Source organism: Sminthopsis crassicaudata, chromosome 2 (genome assembly GCF_048593235.1).
Source record: "Sminthopsis crassicaudata isolate SCR6 chromosome 2, ASM4859323v1, whole genome shotgun sequence".
Lineage (NCBI taxonomy): Eukaryota > Metazoa > Chordata > Mammalia > Dasyuromorphia > Dasyuridae > Sminthopsis > Sminthopsis crassicaudata.
In genome coordinates this window covers 229,424,321-229,444,614 of record NC_133618.1, presented here as the reverse complement: position 1 = coordinate 229,444,614, position 20,294 = coordinate 229,424,321, and the positions used below count along the sequence as shown (strand labels likewise).

Sequence of the window (20,294 nt, the reverse complement as noted above, 5' to 3'; positions counted from 1 at the left end):
TAAACCAGGGTAAGATGGCCAAGATTCATTAGTAGCTTTGCAGACTCTCAGTACTAACTTCTGTTCCAAAGCTCATTGATAAGAAAACAATCTCCTTGCTGGTAAAGATGAATGCCCTGGGAGGGGTGGGACAGAGTAGACAAGAGCTTCAGTTCTCAGTAGGTGCTCTCCCAGCCCTCCTCAAAACTTTAGAATTGGTCAGATCTCAAGTTTGAACATCAAGTCAGCTCCAACTTTGAGAGAAGATGGGAGCAGCCAGCCTTATTAAGTTGCTAAAGGAAGAGACTCTAGGCAGGCATGAGAGGAGTGGACAATCTGGAACATGTCCCTATTCCCAGCTGACTAGACTAGAGACTGGGGAATTTTCCCTTGAGTATAGTCAAGGAAGTTCTCTCCACTGAGCTGAGTTACTCAATTCTGGTAAGAGAGATCCTTTACTCTCACTGGTATATATTCTATGTATATCTTCTCTGATTTCTGTTTTGTTATGATTTGGATAAATGAGTTTCTTTGATATTTGCTATGTGAGTTCATCATGGAACTGATATTAAATGAAGAAGGGGGTCAAACCTTGGCTATAGAGTTTGGGTCCCCCCTCTTCTGTCTCCCAAATGACAGAGAGATTAGAAGTTAGATGAAACACAACTATATTCCCCACACCAATAATATTTAAGGGAGCAGATAAATATACTTCTAGTCTACTACTCCCTCTCTTTGACAAGAGCAGAATGGTAGCTTCCAGTCCCAACTTCCTGCTTCCCTTCCTGGCAGAAATTAGTTTTCCTTGAAGAAGAAGGGAAGGGGAAGAACAGGCCAGAGATATCTATTCTGTTTCTCTCCAAGCCATGCAAGAACAGCAGCCTAGCAACACATGGGCCTTTCTTCTCATACAGGGCTTACTTTCATTTCTTTCTTCTTTCATTAGTAATGTGTAGATTGTATGTGTAGGTTCTTTTCACTCTGAGATCCTATAAAATTCCCCTTTGTCTGGATTTTTAATCTAACACAATACCTAGTACCAAATAGAAGCCTCCCCCCCCCCAGACAATTGGGGTTAAGTGACTTGCCCAGGGTCACACAGCTAGGAAGCATTAAGTGTCTGAGGTCACATTTGAACTCAGGTCCTCCTGACTTCAGGGCCAGTGCTCTATCCACTACGCCATCTAGCTGCCCCAATAGTAGGCTTTTAACAAATGCTTGTTGATTGATAACTGAAGTTTTGATCCAAGAGGACAAAATCAGTTTCACCTTTACCTGTATTATGCCACAACATCAAAGGGGACAATTCTCACCCTTCTTTCCCATCGCTTGGAAAATAAAGTATTTTAAAACCACATTTTAGTTACCTCACTTTTTATCTTTCAAATTTCCAATGCAACTTGGTTCTAAAATCTTTCTCCATTCTCGTGGATTCTATCACTTCCTGATTTATATGTGAAGTTTGAGAAGGAAGATGATTTTATTCCTCCCCCTAGTCTTATTCTTCTTAGCTGCAGCTGTGAGAAACTGCAACATTTTAAATTACAAAGTTGACAATGTGAGTGAATTTGGCACAGGGCTAGATGACTAGATTTCTGTCTCTGTCTCTCTGTGTTGCTTTCTCTGTGTCTCTCCCTTTCTTCTCTCCTCCCTCCCTCTCTCCTTTTTTCTTTTCTCTCATTCTTGTCACTGTCTAGGAGTTTTCCATTGTATAAATAACATTACTCTGCCACTACTCAGGAGACAGTTTCTCCTAGAACAGTCTAGTAACAGAACTCTTTCCCCTCTGTTCTTATCCCAAAGGACTTCTCCCTCATCATGTTCACTATAGCTCAACAAATTTAGAACTTTATTTAAAAGATAGTATACTAATATAATGAAAATACCTAACATGTTTTCACTACTTTTTCCCCTGCAGCAAAACCCATGGGAAGATAGTAAGAATCTCTCAAGCTGAAAAGACATGATAGTTTGTCTCTCCATCTGAGGAGTCTCTCTTTTTTGACTGGATCTACTAGAACTGCTTAAGACTAAACAACATCTCCAAAGTTCAGTTACATTTAATAGTAATAACTTCTCAAATTTCTCTATCACTTTAAGGTTTATAAAATATTTTTGACAGGTCAAATCTGTGAGGTACATGTATTACTACCTCTTGCCTTCATTTTACAAATGGGGAAATAGAGAAATCATAGGATCAGAACAGAATAGATTTCAATGGTCCAACCCATCATTTTGCAGATAAGCACAGAGGGGTTAACTGATTTGCCAAAGTACACACATGTGGTAAGTGACAAAAAAGGGATTAGAACTCAGTGGTCTTTCTACTATGGATTAAGAAAATTAATTGCCCATGGTTACACAGGTAGCACAGTGAAATATAGTATCATTATTGGAATCAATCTAACCTAGAAATTTCTTAGCTGTGTGATCCTGGACAAGCCTTTTAACTCTGGTTGCCTCAGTTTCCTCATCTGTAAAATGAATTGGAGAAGGAAATACAAAGCAGTCCTGTATCTTTGCCAAGAAAACTCCAAAGTGAGTCAGGAAGAATTAGACATGACTGGAAAAATGACTAAACAATAACAAATACACAGCTAGCATCTGAAGGCAGGATTCAAACTCAGGATTCCCAACTTTAATCAGCCTCACAGCACATAACCCACTATGCCCCAATATATACCAACTAACTTATTTAGACCCAAATCACATTGAAATTATTTTAAAATCCACATAGAATTTTGCGTGTGCTGAAGTGAGAAAAACTTGCTTCTCTTTTAGACTAATTATTGCAGTAGCCTTAATTGAGCTTTTTTTCCTCAAATCTATCCCTTCTCCAAGTCATCCTCCATTCAGTTGCCAATGTGATTTTCCTACAACACAGATCTGACCATGTCACATAAACTCCATTGGCTCCCTGTCATCTCTAGAATCTAGTACATAGTCCTCTGACCCTTTAGAAGCTTGCTCTAATATACTTCTCCAGCCTTATCATTTATTATTCATCTTCACACATTCTTCAGTCCAGTCAAATACATGTATCTTACTGTTTCTCACACAGACCATTTCATCTGATCTCTCTATGGATCATCTGCAATCCTTGCAATATTATTCCTCTTCATCTCTTCCTCTTGGAATCCCCAATTGCCTTAGAAGCTCAGCTCAAAGGCCACCTCATACTTGAGGTTTTCTTTCCTGATCCTCCCAGCCCCTAAAGCCTCCTATTATTATATATTTAATTTATTCAATGTGTCCCAAAAGTCTGAATATGACTTTACTAGCTAAATACCACACTTAGACTTTTGGGACAACAAAAAAACACAAGCTTTAACAATTTTAAATTGCTCTAAGACTTTTGGGACAACCTGTATAGACTTTGTATATACTTATACGTATATATTATTAGGTATATACTTTATATATATTAGAATAAGTTTCTTGAGGACAGGGATTATGCCATTTTCATCTTTCATCATCAGAACCCAAAATAGAAGATATAGTTAGAATATCTAACACAGAATAGATAGTTAGAAAATGCTTGTTGATTGACTGATTGATGTGGGAACATTAGAAGAGGAAAAGTAAAGAAAGCCCTGAGAGTTATCTTCAAATATTTCATAGGACCATAGATCTAGATTTAAAAGGGACTTCCAATGTCATTGAGTCTATAGAGATTACAGAAAGGGAACTGAGGCTCAAAGAGAGGAAGTTAATTGCGCAAGCTTACTCATATAAACTTGGTGGAGCTAGACTTTGATCTCAAGTCCTATGACTCCCAAGTTCAGCACTTTTACTATACTATACTGACTTCCATATAAGGTATTCATGTATAAGAGAGAAAGGAGAGGGGGATGTCAAGTTAGAACCACTGGATTTAAGTTACAGGGAAGCAGATCATGGCTCAATACAAAGATCTTTCAATGAATTAATGTTATATAATAATGAAATGGGTCACCTTAACAGAAGTGAGGTTCCCATTGCTGGAGGTATTCAACAAAAGTTTGGATGACTATTTATCAAGAATGTTATGGGAAAAAAATTAATGAATAGGGTTGAAGATTGGACTAAAGGATCTCAGAGGTTCCTGCTGATGGTAACATTTAATTCTGTAAAACACAGGGTTCCAGAATTCATTTAGATCATTGAAATAAAAAAGAAAGCTCTCCCTGGTGTCCACTGTTCTCATTTTGGTGAGTAATATCTATTTTGTTCTTTTTCCAAATAAGAAACAACACAGTCATCTTTGACCCCTTGCAGTCTTTTACCTCTTTCATCCAGCACGCTCTAAAATCATGTCCATTCTTCTGACATAATATCACCTACTTCCTTTCTCCACTAGTGACTTTCCATTGATCTAATGGATCATCTGACAATACTCCCTAAACTAATCTATTTATTTAGTGCTATACCAGACTCCCAAGAAACTACTTTAATGACCTAGGAAAAATAACAACAAAATTCATATGGAAGAACAAAAGGTTGAGAATTTCAAGGGAATTAATGAAAGAAAAAAAAATCAAATGAAGGTGGCCTAGCTGTACCTGATCTAAAACTATATTATAAAGCAGGAGTTATCAAAACCATTTGATATTGGCTAAGAAATAGATTAGTTGATCAATGGAATAGGTTAGGTTCACAAGACAAAATAGTCAATAATTATAGCAATATAGTGTTTGATAAACCCAGAGATCCTAACTTTTGGGATAAGAATTCACTATTTGACAAAAATACTGGGAAAACTAGAAATTAGTATGGCAGAAATTAGGCATGGACCCATGTAACGTGCCTCCTGTCAGTTACAATTACTAGTCTGCCCAACAAAGTACCTTTGACCACTGACCTTTGCAGTATCAACTCTACCCGGCTCGCCTCCTCTGAGGCCTTCAAGGTCTCTGGCCATGATCTCTTGAATCTATAGCTTAATAACCGGTAGCACACTCAAGAACAGCCACGTGTAATCTTAAAAGCCTTTATTATACCTACTCACATAATGCCCTGACTGATGCCCTGACTTGTTGGTTCCTGAGTGAACACCTGGTCAGAAGACCCACGTGTTCACTACCAAAATCCTTACCTCTTTTGGCTATCCATCTTGGCTTGGCCACCCAGGCCAAGGAGGCAGGGTGAAAAGCGCCAGGTTAAAGAGAGTGACTGCTGCCTGCAGTGGGCTTATAAAGGGCCTGTGAGGTCACACACACAGCCAATCAGCGAGAGAATCACCCATTACAAAGCTATCTCAATGTGGCCAAGATCCCACCTACAAGGCAGTCCTAATGTCCACAGAAATTACTTCCTGGGGGACTCAAATCTCCCGATGGCCTGTGGCGCTGCCCATTTAAAGGGCTCTTACAATTCCCTTCTCCTGTTTTGTGGGAACCGCACATCTCATCAAGCTAAACTTTTAGCACCAGCTATAGTTCACTTGATCCATGAGATAATAGAGTGTTATGCCCAAGGAGGTACAAAGAAGCAGATCAGTAAACAGAAGTATGACAATGAGAATTAGGCTCAACAGTGGCCCAAGTGTTCAACCCATTCATTAAAGTCATACTCAAGGAGATAATAAGCCAAAGAGGTTGGATGCCAATGATGTAGGATGTCAACACTGAGGTGGGAAGTCAACAAGGTAATACATCACAATTCTAGTTAACAATTAAATATCAGTGAGGTAGGTTGTCACAATTCTAGTTACATTTATCACAATTCTAGACCAATTCTAGTTTCTCACAATTCTCTATTGCACTTTTCACAATCCTAGAGCAATTCTAGCTTATCACAATTTTCTATTGCACTTTTCATAATCCTAGAGCAATTCTAGTTTCACAGGTGCACATAAGCAAAGTCAAGTCCAGAAACATTGTCTCAATAACAACAGCAGGTGAGTGTGTTGGTTTTTCACCCACTAATTTAAAAGCATAGTCCTTCAATAGAAAGCATAGGGCAAAGCCTATCCCCAGGCCACCATATGGCAAGTAGCCACGGGAGGAGCACCTTTAAATGCGTGGCGCCACAGCCCATTGGGAGATTTGAGTCCCCCAGGAAGTAATTTCTGTGGACATTAGGACTTCCTTGTAGGTGGGATCTTGGCCACATTGAGATAGCTTTGTAATGGGTGATTCTCTCGCTGATTGGCTGTGTGTGTGACCTCACAGGCCCTTTATAAGCCCACTGCAGGCAGCAGTCGCTCTCTTTAACCTGGCGCTCTTCACCCTGGCTCCCTAGCCTGGGTGGCCAAGCCAAGATGGATAGCCAAAAGAGGTAAGGATTTTGGTAGTGAACACGTGGGTCTTCTGACCAGGTGTTCACTCAGGAACCAACAAGTCAGGACATCAGTCAGGGCTTTTAAGATTACACGTGGTTGTTCTTGAGTGTGCTACCAGTTATTAAGCTATAGATTCAAGAGATCATGGCCAGAGACCTTTGAAGGCCTCAGAGGAGGCGAGCCGGGTAGAGTTGACACTGCAAAGGTCAGTGGTCAAAGGTACTCTGTTGGGCCTAGGGCAGACTAGTAATTGTAACTAACAGGAGGAACGTTACAAATGGCGCCCAATGCGGGGCGCCAAATGCTGGAACTCTATCTTCCCAGAAATCAGCTGGAGTCAGAATCACTAAACGTCTTTATTCTTGATCTTTACCGTCCTCTCCAATGCCAGGTCACCAGTGTGAGAGAGCGTGAGTTTCACGACCCAAGTTTCTCCTCCTCCTCCTACTCCTCCCACACAAGTCACTTCCCCCTCTTTGTCTCACCAATCAAGTCAGCACAGAACAACTGGGGAGGGTCAACCTTCAAACAAGTTAATAGGGAACTGTCCAATTGGCAATTAGTCTCACGTGCTTCATTATCCAAGTGCATTGCTCAGTTCTAGCCCTTTACAGACCCACACATAACACCATATACCAAGATAAGATCAAAACGGGTCCATGATTTAGGCATAAAGAACGAGATCATAAATAAATTAGAGGAACATAGGATAGTTTACCTCTCAGACTTGTGGAGGAGGAAGGAATTTGTGACCAAAGAAGAACTAGAGATCATTATTGATCACAAAATAGAAATTTTTGACTACATCAAATTAAAAAGCAAAACTAATTCAAACAAAATTAGAAGGGAAGCAACACCTGCGAAAACATTTTTACAATTAAAGGTTCTGACAAAGGCCTCATTTCCAAAATATGTAGAGAATTGACTCTATAAGAAATCAAGTCATTCTCCAATTGATAAATGGTCAAAGGATATGAACAGACAATTTTCAGACAATGAAATTGAAACTATTTCCACTCATATGGAAGAATGTTCCAAATCACTACTGATCAGAGAAATGCAAATTAAGACAACTATGAGATACCACACTACACACCTGTCAGATTGGCTAAGATGACAGGAAAAAATAATGATGAATGTTGGAGGGGATGTGGGAAAACTGGGACACTGATGCATTGTTGGTGGAGTTGTGAAAGAATCCAGCCATTCTGGAGAACAATTTAGAACTATGCCCAAAAAGTTATCAAACTGTGCATACCCTTTGATCCATCAGTGCTACTACTGGGCTTATATCCCAAAGAAATACTAAAGAAGGGAAAGGGACATGAATGTGCCAAAATGTTTGTGGCAGCTCTTTTTGTAGTGGCTAGAAACGAAAATGAATGGATTTCCATCAATTGGAGTATGGTTGGGTAAATTATGGTCTATCAATGTTATGGAATATTATTGCTCTGTAAGAAATGACCAGCAGGAATACAGAGAGGCTTGGAGAGACTTGCATGAACTGATGCTGAGTGAAATGAGCAGAACCAGGAGATCATTATACACTTCAATAACATTACTGTATGAGGATGTATTCTGATTGAAGTGGTTATCTTCAACATAGAGAAGATCTAATTCGGTTCCAGTTGACAATGATGGACAGAATCAGCTACACCCAGAGAAGAAACACTGGGAAATGAGTGTAAACTGTTTGCACTATTGTCTTTCTACCCAGGTTACTTTTACCTTCTGAATCCAATTCTTACTGTGCAACAAGAAATTTGGTTTTACACACATATATTGAATCTAGGATATACTGTAACACATTTAACATGTATGGGATTGCCTGCCATCTAGGGGAGGAGGTAGAGGGAGGGAGGGGAAAATTCAGAAAAGAAGTGAGTACAAGGGATAATGTTGTAAAAAAAAAAAAAAATTACCCATGCATATGTACTGTCAAAAAAATTATAATTATAAAATTAATTTTAAAAAAAGAAAGAAAGAAATGACCAGCAGGATGAATATAGCGTCTTGGAGAGACTTGCATGAACTGATGCTGAGTGAAATGAGCAGAACTAGGAGATCATTATGCACTTCAACAACAATACTGTATGAGGATGTATTCTGATGGAAGTGGATATCTTTGACAAAAAGAAGATCTATTTCAGTTCCAGCTGATCAATGATGGACAGAATCAGCCACACCCAGAAAAAGAACACTGGGAAATGAGTGTAAACTGTTTGTACTTTTGTCTTTCTTCCCAGGTTATTTTTACCTTCTGAATCCAATTCTCCCTGTGCAACAAGAGAACTGTTCGGTTCTGCACACATATATTGTATCTAAGATACCGCTTGCCATCTAGGGGAGGGAGTGGAGGGAAGGAAGGGAAAAGTCGGAACGGAAGTGAGTGCAAGCAATAATGTTGTAAAAAATTACCCGGGCATATGTTCTGTCAATAAAAAGTTATAATGAAAAAAAAAAAAATACACACACACACAAAAAAAAGATCTAATGGATCATCTCCAAGATCCTCACCCTTGGATTTTCAAATTCCTCACCATGGGGCAGTAGACTTCTCAGCCACTTTCATTACTCTCTTGCCTATAAATAGATTGTGAGTTCAATCTGCCACTCTTTCCTTGCTGACTTACTCCTTACTTCTGAGCTAGTCATTTCATTGTAAGCATCCAATCTTCTTAGACTGAGAAAAGCTTCATCCCCAAGAAATCCAGAATGAAGGCAAAGCAACTTGAGCTTAGTACTATTTATTCAGGATAGTTTAAAAATATTTTTTGTAGGTTTTTTTTGTTTTTATATCATCTACATTTTCCAATTTAAGCCTCTTTCTTCTCTTACCAGAGGACCATATCTTATAACAAAGAATAAAAAAAAAAAAGGAAAAAAAAATCAGTTCAGCAAAACTAACGGGGATACCAAAAAAAAGGTCATATTATATGCAGTGCTCTATGATTATGTATATGTAAATGTTTTATTTACCTCAGTCCAGATACATGATTTCATTGATAAGGAGCTTCCCATAAAGAAATTCCACTCCTACACTTACTATATATAGCTCTTTTATAATCTTAGGTATTTATTATCTACATCACATAGTCCTAAAGAGATAGTTTTGTTACATATTGCCCCTGTAATATATTGTATAAGATCTTAGAGGTGTCTAGAGGCACTGACAGGTTCAGGACATTAGAAATTAGACTTGTGACCAGGTCTTTCTGACTTTGAGGCCCACTCTCTATCCCCCATGCCATGTCAACCCACTGAAGGAACATTTCTTCTGGATCAAATTTAAACTAACTATCAGTAAAAAACAAAAAATACAACTTCATAACAATCAGAGCTATCCCAGATTGAAATATACTATCTCAGGAATACTGAATTCTCCTTTTCTAGAGATCTCCAAGCAAATTCTAGATGATAGGGATATTGTAGAAGAGAATACAATTACACTTGAAATTGAGCAATGTCCCCCATGCTTCTTCCAGTTCTGGGATTCTGATTGATCCCTTTTCAAGTAACTCATTAAGCCAAGTTGACATATTTCCCAATTTCAATTTAGTCTTCCTTTCTCTCAGTATCCTACCCTCCACCATCAAAGTATCTTTGGCTGAGCAAGGAAATTTATTCTGCAAATTTCTTATTATTAATGTCAGATATGTAACCTCAGGGAAAGGTAGAAGAAAGATTACATTAGGTAGAGATTTTTTCTGTTTGTGAACCAGGCAGCAGGTAATGAATCTGATTTTCAGTGAAAGGATGATTAACTAGTTTTCAAGACTTTGGATATGAAAGTGCCCAGGGTTATGACTCTAACTAAGTAAAGCTATCCATAAGAATATAGGGGACAAATTTAGGAGGAAACTAAATTGTGCCAGAGAACACACAATTCAGTGTGGGAATCACTGGGGGAATCTTTCAGTGGGGATCAAGAAGGGAAAAGAAAGTGGCCAGAAAATATTGTGGAGAAGGTTATACCTTAAGGTAGTTGCAGTCCCTTGTGTCTCTACCTACTGACTGCTCCACTCCCACCATTGTTGGCACCTTAGGATGACACTCTGGGGGTCACTTCTTGCTGGTTATGACTCTGACCTAGAGCATCAAGGAAGACCTGGATTCTTAAGTTTTTCTAATGTGTTTGGAAGGGTGACTAGCATGGCAAAGTGGAGTAAAGTCATCAGTGTTAGGCCTTGCCAGTTATCTCTTTTGTTACCTTTGTATTGAAGATTTTGCAAGAATCTAGATAGTTTTTATTTTTAAAAAATCTCAAAGCCTTTCTGAGGCTCCCAAAGAAGTATGTAAATCTTCCCACTGTTCACTAGGTGAAGAATAAATGAAAAGCATTCAGGATAACAATCCAGACACCCTTCCCACCCTCCCTCTCCCTACCCCAAACTCTACAGCTCATACAATACAAAAGCATTTAGTATATGTTAGGATTATAAGGTGATAACTCAGGTTGTCTAAACAATTCTCTAGATCAGAATTCACACCTTTGGTTCAGGCCTTTGAAAGGAGTTTGCACCTTTGGACTTCTGGGAAGGAGTTTACATGTTTAAAGGAGTTTGCACCTTTAAGAGGAGCAAGTTCATTGGTTGAAGTATGGTAGGGCAAGGACTTATTCTTAACCCTTCAGAGGAGCTAGCCCGTACCTTCACAAGTATATGGTATGGGAGAAAGAATGCTGATTGTAGAAGCAGAAAACTTCTACTCAAATTCAACCTCTGAGGTTCACTGGTTATGCTACCATGATCACATTATACCCATGCTCAGTTTGTTCATATGGAAAATGAGGATAATAATATAGGCCTTCCTTTCATAAGACTGCTGTGAGTAATACCTCAAAGTTCAATAGAAATGTGGTTTTATTATTATTATTACTGAGATATTAATAGTATTCATTCATTTATTTTATTCATTAGTGATGAGGGTAAGAGAATAAAGATTGTTCCATACAATCTAATTTACTAAATTGTGTGCTTTCATGAAGACAAGATGCATTGTCTTATTTATTTTGCTATCTTCCCCAGTGTCAAATAAAGTGTGCTGCAAATAGTAGGTACTTAATTATAGTTTTAATTAAGTTTTTTGAATAAACAAATTCCTTCTTCCTTGAAATCACTCTATAATAGATAGGTAGGTAGTATAGTAGATAGAGACTTAGACTTGGAGTCTAAGGAAGACTAGTTCAAATCCTATCTCAGAAACTGACCAGATTCAGGGATTTGTTAAAAAGGATACAGAGAGTTTAAAAAAAAAATCCAAGGATAAGACAAATAGAACCAGCTTTTTCACACTGGATAAATTCCTTCACCTGAATCAGTTTTCTCATCTATGAAACAGAAATAATAAGATTACCTATTACTCTTAGAGATGTTGTAAGAATCAAATGGGATAATATATGTAAGTACTTTGTAAAATTTATATTAGTCATGGAATCACCTTTCTGATGGCCTTTTCAAAAATGAAGGAAAAATAACAACAGTATTTGATACATTAACTATTATGATGATCATTTTGCATATTTTTATATTTACTTATTTGTCTAGATGTTATATCTCCTCATTAGAAAGTAAGTTACTTGAGGGAAAGAACTGTTCCATGTTGTTGTTCTCAATACCTAACAGCTTGTCATAATAAAGTCAATTAGTAAAATATTCATTAAGTGGAATTGAAAGAAACTTCTTTTCTGTAATCTCCCTCTGAACACTTATAGCATTAATTAGTCAAACTTTCACATACCTATTCTTGAGAATGGTCCTTGTCAGTCTTTATTTTTGTTTTTATTTTTTTAATTCAAATTTATTTTATTTTCAGCTCTGAATTCTTTCCCTCTCCTTCTTCACATTGAGAAAACAAGAAAGACAAAGCCTGTTACAAACAAAATAAAACCCCACATTAGCTGTGATAAGCGTGTGTCTGTGTATAAAATACATATACATATATTTATATATGTCTATATTCAAAATTCAAGGTGCCTGTCATTCTTATAAAAAGGAAAATGGAATACACTGTGTGAAGGAGATTTAATCCAGCATTCCTCAGTATGACTTAAGGATGACTCTCAAATTCACAAACTCCTGATAATTGGCTTAAAACCTTAGCTTCAAACTCTTGACTGAACCTGTGCTGGTCTCAAAGTTAGACAGAAGTTTTCCTCAAAGTCCATCTCCATAGAGTGCTTCCATGAGTTCCCTGTGGAAGTTGAGTTTCAGAAAGCATTTCTGCAGTGTGAGTCTTATGAAAGGTGAGAATGTGATCAGCAGAGTAAATGTGACTGTTAATTAATGGCAGCTTGAAGACTATTCATAGAATTTCCCTCTGATCAGTGAGTGTGATGCAGCAAATAACTAGCAGCTCCACTTTTGTTGAGATTAATGAGGAGGGCTCAGCTTGTCCTATTTGTGAAAAATAGCAGTTAATGCTTCAAAAAGAGAGCTCTAGGATTCCCTTTGACTTTATTCTCTGACCTTGGCCCTCCCCCATCCTCCCTTGCCATGACTAACATGCAGAGAGATTATAATAAGCCTTGGCTATATATTTATTTATGCATTGTTGGGTCTCCTGACTTCTGACTGTCAGGGCCATTGATGTTTGGTATAGGCCTGCCTAGGCGAAGAGGGAAGGTATCCCCAAGGATGTAACTGTTGCTGACCTTGTAGCCCAGCATTATCACTGCCCAACTCTTCAGTGTCTGCTAGCCTTAAGAACTCTAAAAACTCCCAGTACAATCCGTTGTACAAGCCTCCTACCAGGGACACAAAAAATGAAGGGCATGAAAGCACAGACACATAGGGAAACTCATCTAGTCAAACCAGACTCATCAGTGTTAATTGTAATTTTGTAAGATTCTTTTTCTTTCTCTCCTGTCAATATTAGTCATCTTTATAGGACACTGGCCTAGAAGCTTAGGCCAGCTTTGCTTTTGAATTGGCTTAATAAGGTTTGGAGGAAAAGGGAGGGCAGGGATCTCATGAGAGTGATCGATAATAATTACTATTCACCTATGCAAGACATTCATCACCTGCCTCCATGATTTTGATAAAAGGTATGTATGAATGTATACTCATTTATTCATTTGATAAAAATGTGCTATTATTATTATGTACCTACTATATGACAGGCAAAAGCGGCAAAAGATAGTCCCTGATCTCAAGAATGAGAGAAACAACACACAAATAAACACAAAGCAAGCTATCTACGGGATAAACAGAAAAGAAATAAAAGAAGGGAAGCACTGGAATTAAGAGGAGTTAGCAAAAACTTCCTATAGAAGGTGGGATTTTAGTTGGCACTTAAAAGAAGCCAAGGAAGTCAATAGTCAGATTAGAGGAGAGAGAGTGTTCCAGACAGGGAGCCAGCCAATAAAAATGCATGTATTGTAATATGACTTCATTTGGAACCCTCTTCAATAAGAGTTAAATGCCTCCTGACACCAAGCTTCTCTGTTCCCTTTCCCCTTGACTCCTGTACTCTCTCGTTTCTACTTACAGCTACTTCTTGACTGGAGAAAGCATCATATTCCATCCTGTAAATGGCCCTGACTTTTACAGTCATTTCAGGGCATAGAAAAGAGAGAAACACAGAATCACTGACTGTGTTCTAAGTGGTTAAGAGGATCATATTTGACGTCAGACACCCTTGACTTCAAAGAAGAACATGATTATCAGGGCTGGATAACAATTTTACTTCTCTTAATTGATACTCTGTTTCCCAAGAGATTAGGCCAATGTTTGTCCACCAAGGCAATCATGGATAGAAGATGGATCTGGAACTAAAATACTCTGTCAGTGGGATATAGCCTAACTGTGGAGCATTTCTGGTTCACAGCCCAATGTGCAACAGAAGTCCTGAGGTCCTAATAGTAGGGCACAAAAAAAGAATATTTCAAGAAGTTTTCTTTCATGGAATCTAAGCTCCTCAGTGATTAGTATTCCATGGACATGTCCTGCATTTTACAACCTCTTTGCTTTTGCTCCCAGAATTGTGTATACCTGGAATGCCATCTCCTTCATCCTTCCATTTTCACCTGTTGAAATCCATCTTCAATATGCCTTTTTCTTCATGAAGTTGTTCATTAATATTCAGTTATTATTCCTTCACCAGGAAATATCATTAAAATCTCAGAATTCAAAGTATTTGTGATACATCTTATGAACTTCTTATATTTGACGTAGTGCTATTCTCCTGCCAGATATTTCCTGTTAGAATATAAGCTGCTTGAGGATGAGAGCCATGCTTTACTCATCTTTGAGATCAATCTGAGCACATATGGAAAGCTCTTAGAAATGCTTATCATTAAACCCAATAGGTAGAACCAGGGTGCGCTGAGCTCTGACTTATAACCACTACAAAGAATTTGTTTCTGAAATTTGCAAGACCCCAGAGGAGCAATTCTAGGGCTATAAGGGATGTTAAAGAACTTCAGGATCTCCAAAGATTTTGGTTTATCTAGAAGTTCAACAGAATTTGGACTAATGGGCCTCACTGAGATTACTCCAGTGTGACTTGGAACCCTCTTTCTCTCTACTCAAGACTAACAACAGGCAAATCTGTAAAATTTGTTCAGATTATTCATCCTGATCTCATCAACATCCGTTATCTCTTTTCTTGAAATCTCTCTCTTCTGCAGCCTTCCAATAAAGTACCTTCCTTGAATCACAGTTCTCTAGGGAATGCTCCCAGCTGGCTACTATCTAATTCATGGTAGATGAATTCTGATGAAGATGGACTGATTTTTTATCTCTTTAATAGACTACTTCAATTCAAATTCAATTAAAAAAAAAAAAACCTTCAAATCCCAAAGGAAGCTACAACATAATGACAGAATAACTGATGGGGAAAGTTAATCTGGGGATAGAGCTCCTGAAATCCCACACACAGTTTATTTGGTCGATTCATAAAACTGACCCTGCTTCCAAGTCCTGAGGGGGAAAAAGCCTTGCCCATCTAGAAAGCATGGATTCCTCTTTCTACAGCATCCTCCTGCCATCCTGGGAGGCCAGCACTTATGTTTGGAAGTCCCAGATGGTGATTCAGAGAAGAGAAAATTGATGATGAAATGCTATTTTTAGAGAAACTCAGGCAGAAAGCATAAAGAAGCCCCAGCACAGAAGGAGATGGGAAAGGCATAAGAAGCTAAAGGCAGAAATTTCAGTCAGCTATCAAGTTTGAGAGTGGGATTTGCACACAGTTCATCCCAACTCTAAGTCCAGTACTCTACTAGGCTCCGCTGATCCTATTTTGGACATGTTAGAGATGTAATAAATACTTGCTGAATTAGACAGAAGAGACTCTTCTGAATCAACTTTCCCTTTTCCCCATCCCCCATTAGGAATCCCTGGTGAGTTAAGATGACCTGAACTAAATGCACATTTCCCATCCAAGTCTAGAAACTCATAGTTTTGAAGTCTCTGGACTATTGTGGGAACACAGGGGAAGAGGAGGCTTAGATGATATTATGAGATATTCTTTTATGTGAAAGTGTCATGTTGTAGAACAGGGATTCCCTTTTTTGTCTGAGAAATTTTTAGATGACCCCAGGCATATAGGTATTTAAAATAGTTATACAAATAAAACATTTACTAATAACAAAGCACAATTTTGCAACACCCATATTCAGTTATAAGATGCCATAGGGGGTCACAAACCATAGTTGAAGAAGCTGGGTTCTAGAGGATATCTAACATTAACCAAACCTGCTCTGGACTTGGTCACAGAGAAGAATTAGATGATTGTGGTATTATTATTATTATTATTATTATTATTATTATTATTATTATTATTATTAACCAGTCAATCTGCATGGAACAATAAGGTATCTCTATTTTTAAAGGGAAAATGGTATGGACTTGGAAGTAATTATAGCTGGCATTGATATAGTACTTTAAGGTTTCCCAAATGTTTCAAATGTGTTATCAAATTTGAACCAATATGCATAGGAGCACACTATGGGACAGCTCGAGTTGTTACAATGTACTTCCTCCTTGGAACTTCTATCCACTAATTCCAGTTCAGCCTGGCAACACAGAAGATGTGGCCTCTGTCTTTCAGAAGATGGTCTTATTAATATTTGATGACAGCTCTCATTTCTGCTTTAGCCTTTTTTTTCCAGACAAAGAAACCCTGGATCCCTCAGGGTTTCATCATAAGGTAAGATTTTGAGATATATTTCCATTTTGGTCACCCTCCTCTGGACTGATTCTAGGGATGTATTCCTTGTTGCCCAGAGTTGCTGTGCCCCCTTGTTGTCCAGACTATTAAAATATCACAGCAAAATAACAACACCTTTTCAATATTATTTCATTTGATCCTCATAACCCAATGAGGGAAAAGCTATTATTTCTTCTATTTTACAGATGAGTAAACAAAAGCTGAGAAAAGTTACTTAGGGCTTACTCAGGGTCACATAGCTAGTCAGCATCTAAGATAGGATTAGAACTCAGCTCTTCCTGATTCTAAGTAGAATGGTCTAATCATTATGCAATTTAATCACTCAAGAGACCAAATTCTAGTTATCAAACTTTTCTGAGCCCTCTTCTCATCATTGTTCTTCAGATTCTTTATCTTCTGTCAAGGCTCAACTCAACTTCTTCAAGGGCTACTTCTTTCTAGATTATAGCAGGCAAAAATGTTTTCTCCTTCAGATGCCTCTAGAGCACTTTGTTTCATTCTTGTTCTCATAACACCTTACTATGTATAGTATACATTGCTTTGTACATGTACTATTCTTCCTAAAACAGAAGTTCTTAATTCGGAGTCCACCTCTAAGAGGCCTGGGGATAGATTTGGGGGCAGGACATGAACCTGAATGAAAAAAAACAAAAAACCCTTCATTTTCACTAACCTCTGTTTCCTTCAATTATTTATATAGCCAACCAATCTTATTCTGAGAAGGGGATCGCAGTCTGGTTGGTTTGGTTCCATGACACAAGAAAGCTTAAGAGGTCCTGTCCTAGAAGGTGACCTAAAATTATAAACTATAAAGTAGGACTCATCAAAGCCATTTGGTACTGGCTAAGAAATAGAGTCGGTGGATCAATGAAATAGGTTTGGTACATAAAATATAATAGTCAATGACTATAGTAATCTAGTGTTGGATAAACCCAAAGACTCCAGCTTCTAAGATAAAAACTCATTATTTCATAAGAATTGTTGGGAAAATTAGAAAATAATATGGCAGAAATTAGGCATTGACCAACATCTAATACCTATTCCAAGAAAAGGTCAAAATGGGTTCATGATTTAGACATAAAAGGTGATATTATAAGCAAATTAGGAGAGCAAATAGCTGTCAGATATTTGGAGAAGGGAGGAATTTTTGGCTAAAGAAGAACTAGAGAATATTATAAAAATGAAAAATGGATAATTTTGATTACATTAAAGTTTTACACAAACAAAACCAATGCAGCCAAAATTAGAAGAGAAGCAGGAAGCTGGAAAACAATTTTTACAGAAAATTTATCTGATAAAGGCATCATTTTTAAAATATATGTAGAACCAACTCAAATTTATAAGAATACAAGTCCTTCTCCAATTGATAAATGGCGAAAAGATATGGACAAAATTTTCAGATGAAGAAATTAAAAGCATTTCTAATCATATGAAAAATGCTCTACATTATTGATTAGAAAAATGCAAATTAAGACAACTCTGAGGTACCTCTTAATACTTTTCAGATTAGATAAAATGATAAGAAAACATAATAATAAGTGTTGGAGGAGGTATGGGGAAACTGGGATATTAATGAAGTGATGGTAGAGTTGTGACATGATCTAATCATTCTGGAGAGCAATTTAGAACTATGCTCAAAGGGCTATAAAACAGTGCATACCCATTGATCCACTATTGGGTCTGTATCCTAAAGATGTTATAAAAGATGGAAAAGGACCCTCATGGGCAAATAAATTTGTAGCAGCCCTTTTTGTAGTGTAAAGGAACTAGAAATTGAGTGGATGGAAAATGACTGAATAAATTATGGTATATGAATATAATGGAATATTATTGATCTATAAAAAATAATAAGCAGACTGTTTTCAGAAAAGCCTGGAAAGACAAACATGGAACATGAACTGATGCTGAGTGAGGTGAGCAGAACCAAGAGAACACTATACACAGAAACAATAAGATTATATGATGATCAATTGTGATAGAGTTGGCTCTTTCCATTAATCAGGTGATTCAAGCCAATTCCAATAGACTTGGGATGGAAAATGCCAAGTGCATCGAGAGAGAGAATTATGGAGATTGAATGTGAATAGAAGCATAGCATTTTTAAATTTTTGTTTCTTTGTTTTTTTCTTTCTCGTGGTTTTTCCCATTTTGGTCTGATTTTTCTTGCACAATATGACAAATATGTTTTTAAAAATTGCACATATTTAACCTATATCAGATTGCTTGCTGACTTGGAGAGGGGGGAAGTAAAGGAAGGGGGGAGAAAAATTTGTAACACAAAGTCTTTTTAAAAACTTTTTATTTTCAAAATACATACAAAGATAGTTTTCAACATTCACTCTTGGAAAATCTTCTGTTCACATTTTTTTTCTCCCTCCCTTCCCTTCACCTCCTCCCCTAGATAGCAAGTAATCCAACATGTTAAACATGTGCATTTCTTCTATACATACTTCTACAATTATCATGCTGAACAAGAAAAATCAGATCAAAAAGGGAAAAAGTGTGAGAGAAAAAACAAGCAGCAAACAACAACAACAAAGGTGAAAATATTATGTTGTACTACATATTCAGTCCCCACAGTCCTCTCTGTCATTCATTTTGTTTCTGTCTTTCTCTCTCTTTTCCTTCTTTCCTTCCCATCTCTTTCTTTTTTCTTTCTTTTTCCTTCTTTCCTTTTATCTCTCATTCTTCATTTCTTCTTTTCTTTTTTCCTTTCCTTCTTTCCTGGAACTATCTAATGTGGGAAATTATTTTGTGTGACTATACATATTTTTAATGGGTTTTGTTTTTCTTGCCTTCTCAATGAATGTAAAGGGGGAAGAGGGAAGGAGAGAATTCAGAACCAAAAATAAAATAATATTGAATTTAAAAATTGAATGCTTTTCACATGAGTGAGCTGATTAAGCCTATGCTTGTATGTAATTTTTGGAGCTTAAATGCATTTATCCCCATTTCATTGTATCATATTAGTTTTGGTCTATTGTTTTTATCTATTAGGATCTTTTCTGACCTTTATTTTATGATTCAATTTATTAGCTCTCCTGCCCAGACTTGAGTGATAAAATCAGCAATTTTGATAAGCATGTCTTTATGTAAGTCATTGAAAAAAAAATATTCAAGGACAGAAGTAGAGAAGTTACCAGAAAATCTCAGTCCTGGTGGACAATAGTTCATTAAATAGAATTCTTTAAGAGAAATTGTGCTTGCTCAACTACCTAAAAATCTCCTTATCAGTACTATCATCCAAGTTCATTTCTTTATTTTGTGCTAGTGCCATATTTTAGAGGGTATCTGATCCACCTGTTTGCTCTGAGATGTGTGTCATAGGGAAAAGTTGGAGGATTTTTTAATATTTCCTGAGGGTTAATCAGTAAAACTTCATGGAATGACATAGTGTCTCTATTTACAAAAGGAAAAGAGTATGGAAAATAATGTCACAAGCATGAGGATGTCATAAGAAATTTTCTTCTAAAGCTTTCTGACATAAAGATTTATTGCTTCTATGATATCCCATTTCTAATAAATTAATAACCTTCCTTTCATATGTTATGTCCTCATAGTCAATGTTTTCTTTATTATATACTGTTAAACAATCTGGTTCCTAATTTTTTTCCGAATTCTGCTGCACTTTGCTTGCCAGTTTGTAAAAAATTCATTTTCCCCTCACTCCATGATTTTTACGGAAATTAGGATATTTATTCAGGTCCAGTCTCCTAGTACCTTTCCCATTTTGCATGGTTTCTCAAAAATTCTCAAAATGGAGGTACCACATCTGTGAGTTCTTTCCTGGTCCCCTCCCCCAAATATTAGAGCTTTCCCTTCTAAGATCATCTTCTATCTACTCCATATGAAACTTGTGTGTTCCTACTTATTGTCAAATTGT

General features: G+C 37.2%; 1 protein-coding gene across 2 annotated transcripts in view; it reads right to left on the bottom strand.

The window, feature by feature from the left end:
* Nucleotides 1–12,098, bottom strand: part of GCK (glucokinase) — a 76,801-nt gene extending 64,703 nt beyond the window's left edge. The window contains exon 1 of one of the 2 annotated variants that reach the window (XM_074288473.1): nucleotides 11,981–12,098. The gene's annotated coding sequence lies outside the window, so the exon portion shown is untranslated. Of the gene's footprint in view, nucleotides 1–5,053; nucleotides 5,126–11,980 lie in introns of those variants that run through there. The other variant, XM_074288475.1, reaches the window with a different exon arrangement.
* Between the last annotated feature and the right edge of the window lie 8,196 nt (nucleotides 12,099–20,294).